Source organism: Protopterus annectens, chromosome 8.part0 (assembly GCF_019279795.1).
Source record: "Protopterus annectens isolate FY-2018-M chromosome 8.part0, PAN1.0, whole genome shotgun sequence".
Lineage (NCBI taxonomy): Eukaryota > Metazoa > Chordata > Ceratodontiformes > Protopteridae > Protopterus > Protopterus annectens.
In genome coordinates, this window is record NC_056741.1 from 148,688,000 (window position 1) to 148,700,769 (window position 12,770).

General features: G+C 41.0%; 1 protein-coding gene across 1 annotated transcript in view; it reads right to left on the bottom strand.

The window, feature by feature from the left end:
* The window catches only part of LOC122808678 (alpha-2-macroglobulin-like), a 2,073,303-nt gene that overhangs the window by 483,209 nt on the left and 1,577,324 nt on the right, over window positions 1–12,770 (bottom strand). The gene's annotated exons all lie outside the window — the stretch shown is intronic.

The window sequence follows — 12,770 nt, forward strand, 5'->3', positions numbered from 1 at the left end:
TGCTGTATACAGATGTAAACCAATAAATGTAATCTGTTGCACTGACTGAAGATATGATTTTTCTTGATTTATAGAGATACCTAAAACATGCAGAGATGTAAAAATGTAATTTATGGCTGCTGTTAGGGTTTCTTTGGTTGCTAGAGAAAAGAACCAGTCATCCAGATATGGGAAAACATGGATCTCATTGAGATGCAGGTGAGCTAAGACTACTGCCATGCACCTAGGAACATCAATGGGGCAGTGGTGAGATTAAGGGGCAATGCTCTGAATTGATAGTAATAGTCCAGCCATAAGTGCAGAAACCTTCTGGACTCTTTTGCAATTTGTATGTTGAGGTAAGCATCTTGAATGTCTATTAAGCACATCCAGATGTTTACCTTTAGCCTGGGCAAAATCACTTGCATCTTGACTATTCTGAATGGGGTCTTTCTGACACAAAGATGAAGGCCATTAAGATCTAGTGTTGTCTCTTTTTTTCCTTGGTACTAAAAAAGAACCTGAAGTGGCTCCTTTAGGTCTTGCATTCTGATCTGTCGCCTGGAGTTACGATAAATTGGCTGAAGGATGGGTGTCGCAGGATGTGGCTGTACTACTGTAGGCCCTGTTGATTGCCTGGGAGAAGCTACCACCCTTTCCATAACCTCAAAGGTGGATCCAGAATCCTTCAATATCAGAGACCCCTGCCCTGGAGCCACTGCAGTTTCTACTACGGCAGAGATGAATACAGCAATACAGATGAATGCAACAATACAGATGGGCACCAGACACCAAGGAACTGTAGGCCTTGAGATAGAGATCAGTGGTTACAGCTGAAAGACTGAGGATTCCCACACTAAGAACAACTCCAAGTGAGATGGCACTGAGGACAGTGCTGAAGACCAAGTGCTGAGTAATTATCCCCCAGATCCATTGAATGTTTAAGGTTTTGGCATCAACTGTATCAGACACATGGAAGCTGGTACTGAAGTAAAAGTACCTGCTGGAACCAAGCAGATAGGTTCAACAAGAACAGCTGCCTCCAATAAAACCTTTGTGGAAACTGGTACCAGACAATGAGTTAAGACAGATGCAAGGGAGCCAACCGCATCCACCCTGGAAATGGGGGGGGGGATGACACCCAACTCTATCCATGCCTTTGAATATGTCATCATTACGGCCTCCCAATCAGTTTCTGCAATGCAACAGAAGGACCGGAAAGGCTAACAATGTCGCTGAAGATGACCAGGAGGAAAGGAAATGGGAGAGTTCCCTTTCTGAAGAATGTTGGCTAAAGGTTTTAACTGGGGATTTATCTCTGTTGACAATGGTCTTAGAAGGTGGAGGAGGAGGGCTCCCTGTCAGTGCTGGGTCATTAGATGACTGGGTTTTCTTCTGTCTGAAAACTTTGGGATCTCAAGATGGTTCTGGCTCATCAAGTTTCCTCTTCCAAGCATCTCTGTCCTTTTCTTTCTTCTCTGTATTGCCCCAGTATTTGGCTGTCTGTCTGGGGAAAGAAGCCATTTTGAAATAAATTTATTGTGGCAGTCCACTGGAGACCTGGGCCTGAAGTCCTTGCAGATACTACAATCCGCAACCAAGTGTTCCATCCCCAGACTCACCACACATAAATTGTTGGTGTCCTGGGGTGGAATTTTATGACTGCATTTAGTGCACTTTTTAAAGCTTTTCTCCACAACAGGGAATAATATAATAAAACTACATAGATAGCAAATATAGCAAGGGAATAAAGATCTCTACAACCTCAAAGGTGGATTTGGAGATATCTATACAAAGACTTTTTTATTTTTCCATATGTGACATAAAGATGCTAGGCCACTGGCCTGAACGCTTAGAAGGAGGTGAGGTAAAATAATAAAAAAATACTTATAACCTGGTAATTAACTGCTTAAATGTAGTAAATAAGTAACCTCAGGCTAACAACTAAAATTCCACAAACATTTTTAAGAGAAATTTTGAAAGGTAAATAGAACACCTTGGTAACATTCAGGGATCATCCATTCATGATGGCGGTAAAAACGATTTGAGGTTAAAGACGGTACAAGGGAATTAAGAGAGGAAAAAGCTGAAGAAACTTGAGGCTAAGTGCACTGGCTGATTGCAGAGGGGATCTGACAAGTGGTTCAATACCCATTAGTTGGATAAGAAGAATGAAACAGGATTCAAATGTTTCTCTTAAAAAGTATTTGTTCTGGCAATCAGTATAGAGGGTTAAGGTAGTGAACTGTAGTTCTTGTGGTACAAGGTTTGATTCTTTCATCTTTCACTTGCCTGCTGTGTGATCTTCAGCAAGTCACATAACCAGACATAGGTTCATAGGTGTTTACTAGGTTAATGACCACAACGGTCTTTTTAAGCCTAGTCATACAGCCCAAATCTCTGACAAGTTCCAGTACCCTTAACAAGTGAAAGCAGGGGCTTGGGGGATTAAACTTTTACAAGCAGGGGCCTAGGAGATGAACCATTTACAGGCTGCCTGTGTCCATTGGAGACATAGGTGCCAAATGGGGGTGAATTTCCCCTAACGTAGGTTAGGGAGGAACACTGCTTCACATGTATGAGGAGCCAATTTCAGAGAAGGGCTGGTCTCTGGGATACATACCTGTACCTCCAAAGCATTCTATTTATATTAGAGGCAAGATTTAAGTCTTTAGAACAGCATTTTAGTTGATTTATTTGTGTTGAACTGAATATTAACTGAACTGGAAGCTTTGACTTTGTTTTTTCAGTTAGTGTTTGCTAGATTTTATTGCCTGTTAGAATTCCTGCATAGACAGTAACTGCAGGCAGAGGTAGTCTCATTCATTGATATCCTGTTACTGCCTATTTAAGTGGCACATTTTGGAATATTTTCTGCTTAAAATCTGAGCTTTGGACTGCTAAGATCTAGTTGTATTCAACTGGACATATAAGAGAATTTAAATACCTTTTATCTGCACTTTTTTCAAATAATACAGCATTTTAATTGATTTATTTGTATTGCATTGAATATTAACTGCACTGGAAGTTTTGACTCTGTTTTTTTCAGTTAGTGTTTGCTAGATTTTATTGCCTGTTAGAATTCCTGCATAGACAGTAATTGCAGTCAGGGGTAGTCTCATTCATTGATATCATGTTACTGCCTATTTAAGTGGTATATTTTGGAATATTTTCTGCTTAAAACCTGAGCTTTGGGTGGCAAAGATCTGGCTGTATTCAACTGGACGTATAAGAGAATTTAAGTACCATTTATCTGCACTTTTTTCAAATAATACAGCATTTTAATTGATTTATTTGTGCTACATTGAATATAAACTGAACTGGAACTTTTGACTCTGTTTTTTCAGTTAGTGTATGCTACATTTTATTGCCTGTTAGAATTCCTGCATAGACAGTAATTGCAGTCGGGGGTGGTCTCATTCATTAATATCCTGTTACTGCCTATTTAAGTGGTACATTTTGGAATATTTTCTGCTTAAAACCTGAGCTTTGGCCGGCTAAGATCTAGCTGTATTCAACTGGATGTATAAGAGAATTTAAGTACCTGTTATCTGCACTTTTTCAAATAATACAGCATTTTAATTGATTTATTTGTGTTGCATTGAATATTAACTGAACCGGAAGTTTTGACACTGTTTCTTCACTGTTTGCTAGATTTTATTGCTGTTAGAATTTCTGCATAGACAGAAATTGCAGTTGAGGGTAGTATCATTCATTGATATCCTGTTACTGCCTATTTAAGTGGTACATTTTGGAATATATTCTGCTTAAAGCTTGAGCTTTGGCCAGCTAAGGTTTAGCTGTATTCAACTGGATGTATAAGAGAATTTAAGTACCTTTTATCTGCACTTTTTTCAAATAAAACAGCATTTTAATTGATTTATTTGGGTTGCATTGAATAATAACTGAACTGGAAGTTTTGACTCTGTTTTTTTCAGTTAGTGTTTGCTAGATTTTATTGCCTGTTAGAATTCCTGCATAGACAGTAATTGCAGTTGGAGGTAGTCTCATTCATTGATATCCTGTTACTGCCTATTTAATGGTACATTTTGGAATATGTTCTGCTTAAAACCTGAGCTTTGGCTGGCTAAGATCTAGCTGTATTCAACTGGACTTATAAGAGAATTTAAGTACCATTTATCTGCACTTTTTTCAAACAATACAGCATTTAAACTGATTTATTTGTGTTGCATTAAAAATTAACTAAACTGGAAGTTTTGATTCTGTTTTTTCAGTTAGTCTTTGCTAGATTTTATTGCCAATTAGAATTATTGCATAGACAGTAATTGCAGTCAGGGGTAGTCTCATTCACTGATATCCTGTTACTGTCTATTTAAGTGGTACAATTTGGAATATTTTCTGCTTAAAACCTGAACTTTGGCCAGCTAATATCTAGCTGTATTCAACTGGACTTATAAGAGAATTTAAGTACCTTTTATCTGCACTTTTTTAAATAATACAGCATTTTAATTGATTTATTTGTGTTGCATCGAATATTAACTGAACTGGAAGTTTTGACTCTGTTTTTTCAGTTAGTGTCTGCTAGATTTTCTTGCCTGTTAGCATTCCTGTATAGACTGTAAATGCAGTTGGGGGGAAGTTTCATTCATTGATATCCTGTTACTGCCTATTTAAGTGGTACATTTTGGAATATTTTCTGCTTAAAACCTGAGCTTTGGCTGGCTAAGATCTAGCTGTATTCAACTGGACATATAAGAGAATTTAAGTTCCGTTTATCTGTACTTTTTTCAAATAATACAGCATTTTAATTGATTTACTTGTGTTGCATTGAATATTAACTGAATTGGAAGTTTTGACTCTGTTTTTTTCAGTTAGTTCCACACCCTCCCTCACTGGTTTTGTTTTTGTGTTAATCTTGGTGGCTTTGAAATTGCCCGCCCCTTTTGTAAATTTGTGTTTGGATACTCCTTCTGGGCCCATCTCATTTTCTCACTCAAATGAGTGCAGTGAGATCATATTCTGATTTCAGGCACTCCTACTGTGTACAAAGAGAGCATCTGGGAAAGAAAAAAAAATTAAGCTTGTTTTCTGCCTTTCCTGTAAGTGGTCTAGACTTTTTGTGGGCTTCTGAGCCCCCAAGCCTTTCTGTGTTGGAGGGAATCCTTCTAGCTTAATTTTGTTTCTTAGAACTAGCCAGTTTTCTAGTTTCAGCACTCAAATCTGTTTCTTTGAACTCAGCACTTGTTCAGAACTCGTTGTAAGCACTAAATAAGCTGCAAATTACTACAGCATTCAACTTTCCTCACTTGTCTAGAGGAAAGCAGTTTTTAGTACTTAATATATAAGCACCTATCCAGGCATGTCTAAGGGTCAGCTCCTGGTAATTTCTCCTGTCTACCTGATGAATCTGGGCATCTTGGGGCAATTCAGCAATTGCCTCATGTACAGAGACAACCCTCTCCTCCTACCACCCAACACTATAACCTGTGAGAGATGCACTTATATAGCCAAACTGGAAGCAAAGCTCTCTTCACCCAAGACTGGACTAGACAGCCAAGAGGAGAAGGTAAACACTTGCACCACACCACACTCATCACATAGTCCTGAAAAACCTACACCACCAAAACACATACATAGAAACACAAAACACGCACCTACATTCGCAGAGGCTCTCAATAAAAACCTGCCCAAGCATCAGGGACCACCAAAGTAGAAACGCAAGCAAACTCCACCCCAACACACCCCAAATGACACATAGCCCACAAACTCAGTGTGCCACTCAACCACAGCCGATAAGGCATAATGTACCCAACACTCTAGTCATAGGTGACTCTATAGTCAGGCACACTGATGTTCCACTCACCAGGCCAAACAAGGAGAAACTTACTGTCAGCTGCCTGTCAGGTGCCAGGATCCACCACATTACGCATGCACTCAGGTCACTCCACAACAAGTACAAATATGACATTGACATTGTCCATGTTGGTGTGAATGACCTGTGACATACCTCCCTGGACTACATGAAAAGAGACATGGAGGAGCTCTCCAATCTTGTAGCCCAGGCAGGTATGACCCTAGCCCTGAGTAGCAGCCTGCCATCACCCAGAATGATATCACAGTACAAGGACAAAATGATTGACTTCAACAATTGGCTAAGCTTCTGGTGTCATTCTAAGGGGATCCAGTATTTATCTGCCTGGGATGACATGATCGACAGACCACGATGCTTTGCCAGAGATGGCCTGCACCTGTCGCTCATGGGATTCTGGATACTAGCTAAGGCTCTTGCCAACCCTTTAGTGCCTTTTTTAGGCAAGGTTCAAATGACAAATTCATCACCGTAACAGGTACAAGCAAGCAAAATCTGAGGGTAATGCTACTCAATGCTAGAAGTCTAAACTTCAAAATACACTCTCTTAAGGCACTCCTTAAAATGGAGAACACTGACATCTGTGCAGTGACAGAGACCAGGTTCAAAGCTCCAGAGAGCACCCCTGCATTACCAGGCTATAATTCATACCACACCTTTCGGCCACTTAACCCGGAATGAAGCACTAAAGGTGGAGGCGTGTCCATATTCATTAACGATATCCACACCTCCAGGCTAGTTGCACAGCATAATGTTTCCGAGATTATTCAAGTGCAACTAACTCTGGGCAAGACCGCAATCCAAATTGTAGCTTGCTACAGACCCCTCACCATGTCCCAGGATTCCCACTCCTCATTTCTTGATACACTGGAAAGTATTAAGGTACAACTCAACACCCTAATAATGGGCAATTTCAACTACTCTACCATTAACTGGGAAAACTCCTCATGTACCAAGTCTTTTGCTCAACGCTTTCTGGAATTCATAAATTCCAATGCCTTGGATAAACTTATTCACACCCCAACCAGGGGCAGCAATATCCTAGACCTGGTCATTACCAACATGGGCAACTGGTGTTCCACACAAGAGGTCAATTCCTCATTGGTCACATCCGACCACAAGCTAATCAACCTAGACGTCCACATCCCGCCCCCACCCTGAATTACGGAAACCACTGTAAAAAACTTCTCTAAAGCTAACTTCACGCTTCTTAAGACAGAAGTGGCAAACTTCATGACACCCATGCAGACGGACAATAGAGGTACGACTGTTGAATCCTACACAAATGCACTTTATAAGCATTTACATGAGTGCATGGATCATGCTATCCCTAATAAAACCAAGATGCTATCCTCCAAAAAAAAGGAAGCCAATCTGGTGGTCCTCTGCCATAAACAAACTCTATAACAGAAGAAAGAAACTGTTGCAAAAAGAGTAAAATCCCATGACTAGAGGAACTCCCTGGTCAACCTCACTAAGAAGCTGAGATCCCTCATAAAATCCTCCAAAGCTAGTTACGAAAACAAAATTGAAACTGACTCTAAAGACAACCACAAAGCATTCTATAGCTATGTCAAGAATCACAATGGCAACTCTCAGATCTGCTCTGAGTTACAGCACAATGGCACTAAATATACAAAACCAACTGATATTGCCAACATCCTGGCAGATAGGTTCAGTGCTAACTTTACCCCCCTCTCACCCCCTAGAGTGCCCATCTCTATACCGGAAGAATGCAAAGTTCCTGTAATCATGGCTGCACAGGTAAAAACACACTCTCCAAAGCCAAGAACACAGCATCCATGGGACCTGACAATATACCAGGCTGCGTTCTACACGAACTACAGAATGAACTGGCACCCTACCTAAGTACCATGTTCAATCATAGCCTCACCTCAGGCTTTGTGCCCACTGAATGGTGCACCGCGATGGTTATCCCTCTCCACAAACGGGGAGCCATGACGGACCCCGGGAACTACCACCCCATTAGCCTGACGAGCCTGGTCTGCAAGGCCATGGAACGTATCATCATGGAACTCATAAGCAAAGACATTGGTAATCCCCAAACTCCAGACCCTACCCAGTTCGGGTTTGTAAAAGGCAGATCATGTCTCCTAAACCTGACTGACTTCTTTGAAGCAGTCACCAAAGCCATAGATGAGGGTAAGGTGGTTCACACAGCTTATCTAGATCTCGCCAAGGCTTTCGACACCATCCCCCACTCTGGAATTATAGATAAGCTCACTAAACTAGGTATAAATCCCTATGTCACAAGATGGGTTGCCAACTGGCTCATGGACAGAACCCACACTGTGAAAGTAGCAGACTCCAAATCCGACTTCAGACCAGTGACAAGTGGAGTACCACAGGGTTCAGTCTTCTGTCCTCTCCGGTTTGGTATCTACTTCTCTGAAGTACAGACTAACACAGAAGGTCTTTGGCTAACAAAGCAACTAGGAGCCATAATCAAAACTCCTAATGATGTGGACATACTACAAAAGGGCCTCACTGATGCCTGGTATCAAAGCCATGGCCTGAAGCTCAATGCCAAAAAGTGTATTGTCATCCCCTTTGATAAAAACTCTGTACCCATGAACTACCACATAAGTGGTAATCTACTTAATGCTGAAAGTGTGATAAGAGACCTTGGGACACAGGTGGACAGTAGTCTCTCCTTTGATAATCACATCGCCACAGTGGTCAGGAAATCCTTCTATGTGGCTCACCTCATCACAAAAGGTTTCTCATCCACAAAAAAAGAGGTCATTGTTCCCCCTCTACTCATCACTCATTAGACCCATTATAGAGTACAATGCCCCTTTTGGTATGTACCTCACAAGGCATCTACAACAACTGGAAAGGCCACAGAAATACCTCACAAAGAGGATTATTGGCCTCAAACAGATGCCTTACGCAGACCATCTCAAAAAACTCCAGACTTGACTCTGTCGCATATCGCCTATTCAGAGGTGATCTCTGCCTAACATACAAAGCTATGTCAAACCCAGAGCTGTTGGACATGCTCCACTTAAAGAAATCCCAATCCCTCCGAGCTACATGCTCTAGGAACCTAAACCTTGTCACCACAATAAACAGAACATGCTGGAGGCATAGATTCCTGTCCCAGAGACTTCCCATACTCTGGAACAGACTACCTATCTATGTCAAACAGAGCTCCTCATTAGCACTATTCAAGAAAAATCTTGATGACTGGATGGAAATAGGAAATTCACCCCAGGGATCACTTCTGTGGCTCTGCTAGACAGGGGGTACAGGAAAATAATTTTCTTGGGTGCCGAAAGCCAGGGTACCTTTTTGGCTAGGCCTATATAGGCCCTAGGGCTAATAGCCTAGTACCTACCTATGAACCTATGAGCAGGTAATTCTAACATTGTTTGTTTTGTAGATAGGCAGGAGGTCCATCAGGGCAGGGTCTGAAAATTTTTTGTATGCCAGGCATAGATCTCTCCTCAACAGCATGTAGGAGACAGAATACAGGGGTAGGGCCTTAAGGTGGTCTGTATAGGATATGTTACTTAGGCTCTGTACTCTTTTAGTGAGGAACTCTGTGGACATTCTATTTCATAGGTTCATAGGTTGGTACTAGATATCAGCCCTAGGGCCTATACAAGCCTAGCCATAACAATTCCCTGGCTATTTCTTCCCACAGTATTTACTTCCCTGGACCCCTGTCTAGCTGGGCGACTGACATGATCCCCCGGGTGAATTTCCTATCTCCCATCCAATCAAAGTTCCTTTTGACAAGGGCCAAAGAGGCGCTCTGCTTGACATGTATGGGCAGTCTATTCCAGAGTCTGGGGAGTCTCTGGGTCAGGAGCCTATCCCGTCTCTGGGTCAGGAACCTATCCCTTCTTTGGGTCAGGAACCTATCCCTATTATTTTGCTGGGTGTTCCTTATTATGCACATACCAAAGGGGGCATTATACTCAATGATAGGTCTGATGAATGCTGAATACAGTGGAACAATGCCTTCCTTGGACCTAGATGCCATACCTTTGTTTATAAGTTGGACAAAATAGAATGATTTTCTTACTACTGTAGATATGTGATGGTCAAAGGCTAGATTACTGTCTATGTGCATCCCCAAGTTCCTGAGTACTGGGGTCAACTCTTAAGGGTGTGTATCAATATGATTGTTAGCTGGAGTGGATGACTTCCTGAAGGATACTATTATGCACTTCTTGGCATTTAGTTTTAGTCCATGGCTCTGACACCAGTTATTTGTCTGTGTCAGCCCTTCCTGGAAAATATTTGTGTCAGTGTGGGATTAAATGACAGCTCCTAATCTGCAATCATCTGAAAATTTAGTCAGCCAGATGCCAATGATGTTGGCCTTGATTGCAGAGAAGTAAATGTCAAAAAGAAGTGGACCCAGGACTGATCGCTGAGGGACTCAGCTTGTGACTAGGCTCTTTGTAGAGGTGGACTCCCCAATTCTAACTTCCTGGTTTCTGTCTGTGAGTCAGCTGGCTACCCACTGGGTGAAAGAAGGGTTTATACCTAACCTCTTGAGTTTGTCAATGATGCCTGAGAGTTGGGTATTGTGCCAAATGACTTGGCTAGGTCAATGTAGGCAGTGTGAATAATTTTGCCCTCATCCATTGCTTTGGTGACCTTCTCAAATAAGTCCCCCAGGATGAGTTTGCATGATCTGCCCTTGATGAAACCAAATTGGGTTGAGTCTAGTGTCTGGGAGTTTCCTATGTCATTATTGATCATTTCCATGATAATTCTTTCCATGGCTTTGAGTATGAGACTAGTGAGAGTTATGGGTGTGTAGTTTCCAGGGTTTGTAGATGGCCCTCCTTTGTGCAGAGGGAAAACTGTTGCTTTTCTCCATTCATGAGGCACAAAGCTTGTTTGAAGGCTACAGTTAAATAGCAATTTCAGAAGGTCTGACAGGTCATGCATGTTTCATGCTATTTAGAAGGCATTCTAGGACTTAAAAAGGAGTACTGTCGCCCTCAATGGTGTTAGTCTCTCTTAGCATAGTGTACACCTTGAACTTACAAACCTAACAACCACTGGCTCCTTTATAAGCCTAGCCATGTAACCTTGAGAATCAAATCCTGTATCTTGTGTCTGTGAGGTAAACACCTTAACCATTATGCCAACCCCAATCCCACAGGTCACCCTGGAAAAAGGACTATGTGTCCAGTGGGCCTACATGGTAACAAATGGGTAAGTCCATTATATTTTTTAACCTCAAATATAGTTGTGTCCTTATAAGACTGTATAAAGACCAAAGTGTTTTTAGAGCTAGATCACTTAACTTTAATTATTAGTTCTCTTGAATGGTGAAAGAACATTTTAGGCATTATAACACCAGTAATTCCAAGGCAGAGAATTGTTATATGTCATTGCCTGAAACATGCTTTGGAAAACTTGTTTTCCAAAACTTCTTATGTTAATATTAATTTATATGTGCTTCATTAGGCAAACTGAAACTAGGCATAGTTATTTAATATATTTTGGTATATCACAAGTATTTACTGTAATTCAAAGCCCATTTACATTCTAAGAAAAGTCCTTGTATTGAGACACTCAAGCTATTTCAGTGACACCGAGGGATAGAGTCCTATCTGCAACATTAGTAACTAGGTTTTAAATTTGGGCTTGTGTGTTTCAAAAGCCAAAGAGCTAGGTGGGGAAGGGGGGAGACAATGTGTTGGAGTGAGCAGCTAATGCTGCCATGGCTAATAAGGAACGAAGGTTAAACATAAACAATAACCCTCACAGTTTCCAAGAATGGTGCCATACCTATGTGCCCCGATACTCCACTTCCTTCAGCTGGGAAAACTAATTTGTGACTGTGTCACGAGTAGTTGACTTAACTAGCATCCTTAGTCTGGGAATAACCAAATGACTAGCCAAATGTGGGGAGTAAGGTACCATGACACAGCTGATGGTGCTGTGGTAGGCCACAATGGAAAAATCATACTCATTCTGAAAAACAGCACTGTTTTATTTAGGTAAGTAGAAGATGGAATGACATTGCAAGGGAACAGAAAATGATGTTTAATAAAATACAAAAACTGTCATACTTATTCTGGCCCATGAATCTATTACCAGAATTACCCCAGTAAAACAATATGCTGCATTTGACAATACAATTGTTAGTAGCTCAAGTATTATACATTTTATCACTACCACGGGAGGGGCAACCATGCCCCTGACTGATGACCTAGTCTTCCCTTTATCCGATAGTTACAAGACAGAGAGTGTGTGAGGTATAGTGGTTAGGATTCAATGCTCTCACTGCCATGGCCTGGGTTAAATTCCCAGTCAGGGAAGCTTTGATACATTTTTATGTAGTGGAAGGTTGGCATAATTGCTAAGGTGCTTGCTTACCTTACAGACACAAAGTACAAGGTTTGATTTTTACATGGGGTAATTGGCTAGGCTTAAAATGGTCCACAAGGGCAGTTAGGCTAGTACTAATCTATAGACCTATGGTAGTGCCTTACCTCTGTCTATCAAAACTGACCACATGTGATTGAAGGTAAAGCTGTCTACTACATTCATGTGCTTACTGGATTTCTGAGAGAAAACATGTCCAAATAGTATTCCTAGTGTGACAACAAAATCACACATGACTTATCTGACAATATTTTAAAAGGGAATATCAAGGTTAATATATCTCTTTTTTGAAAACAAGAACATCTACAGTATCCGTTGAATAATCAGTTGGCTATCAGCATTTAAGTAAACTGTGGCACTTGTACATACCTGCTGCCATCTGTTAATCACTTATTAATTACATTGCTGCTTCAGAATGCACTGACATAAGCTAAACAGAAACTACTGCAAAAGTTTCATGGACACCAGCTGAGCTTATGTTATCCATTTCTGCTTCACTGTAGCCATCAACTGAAGTTCTATTCTCACGTTATAATCTAAATAATTTAATAAACAATAGGAGGAGTTTATGTCAACATGA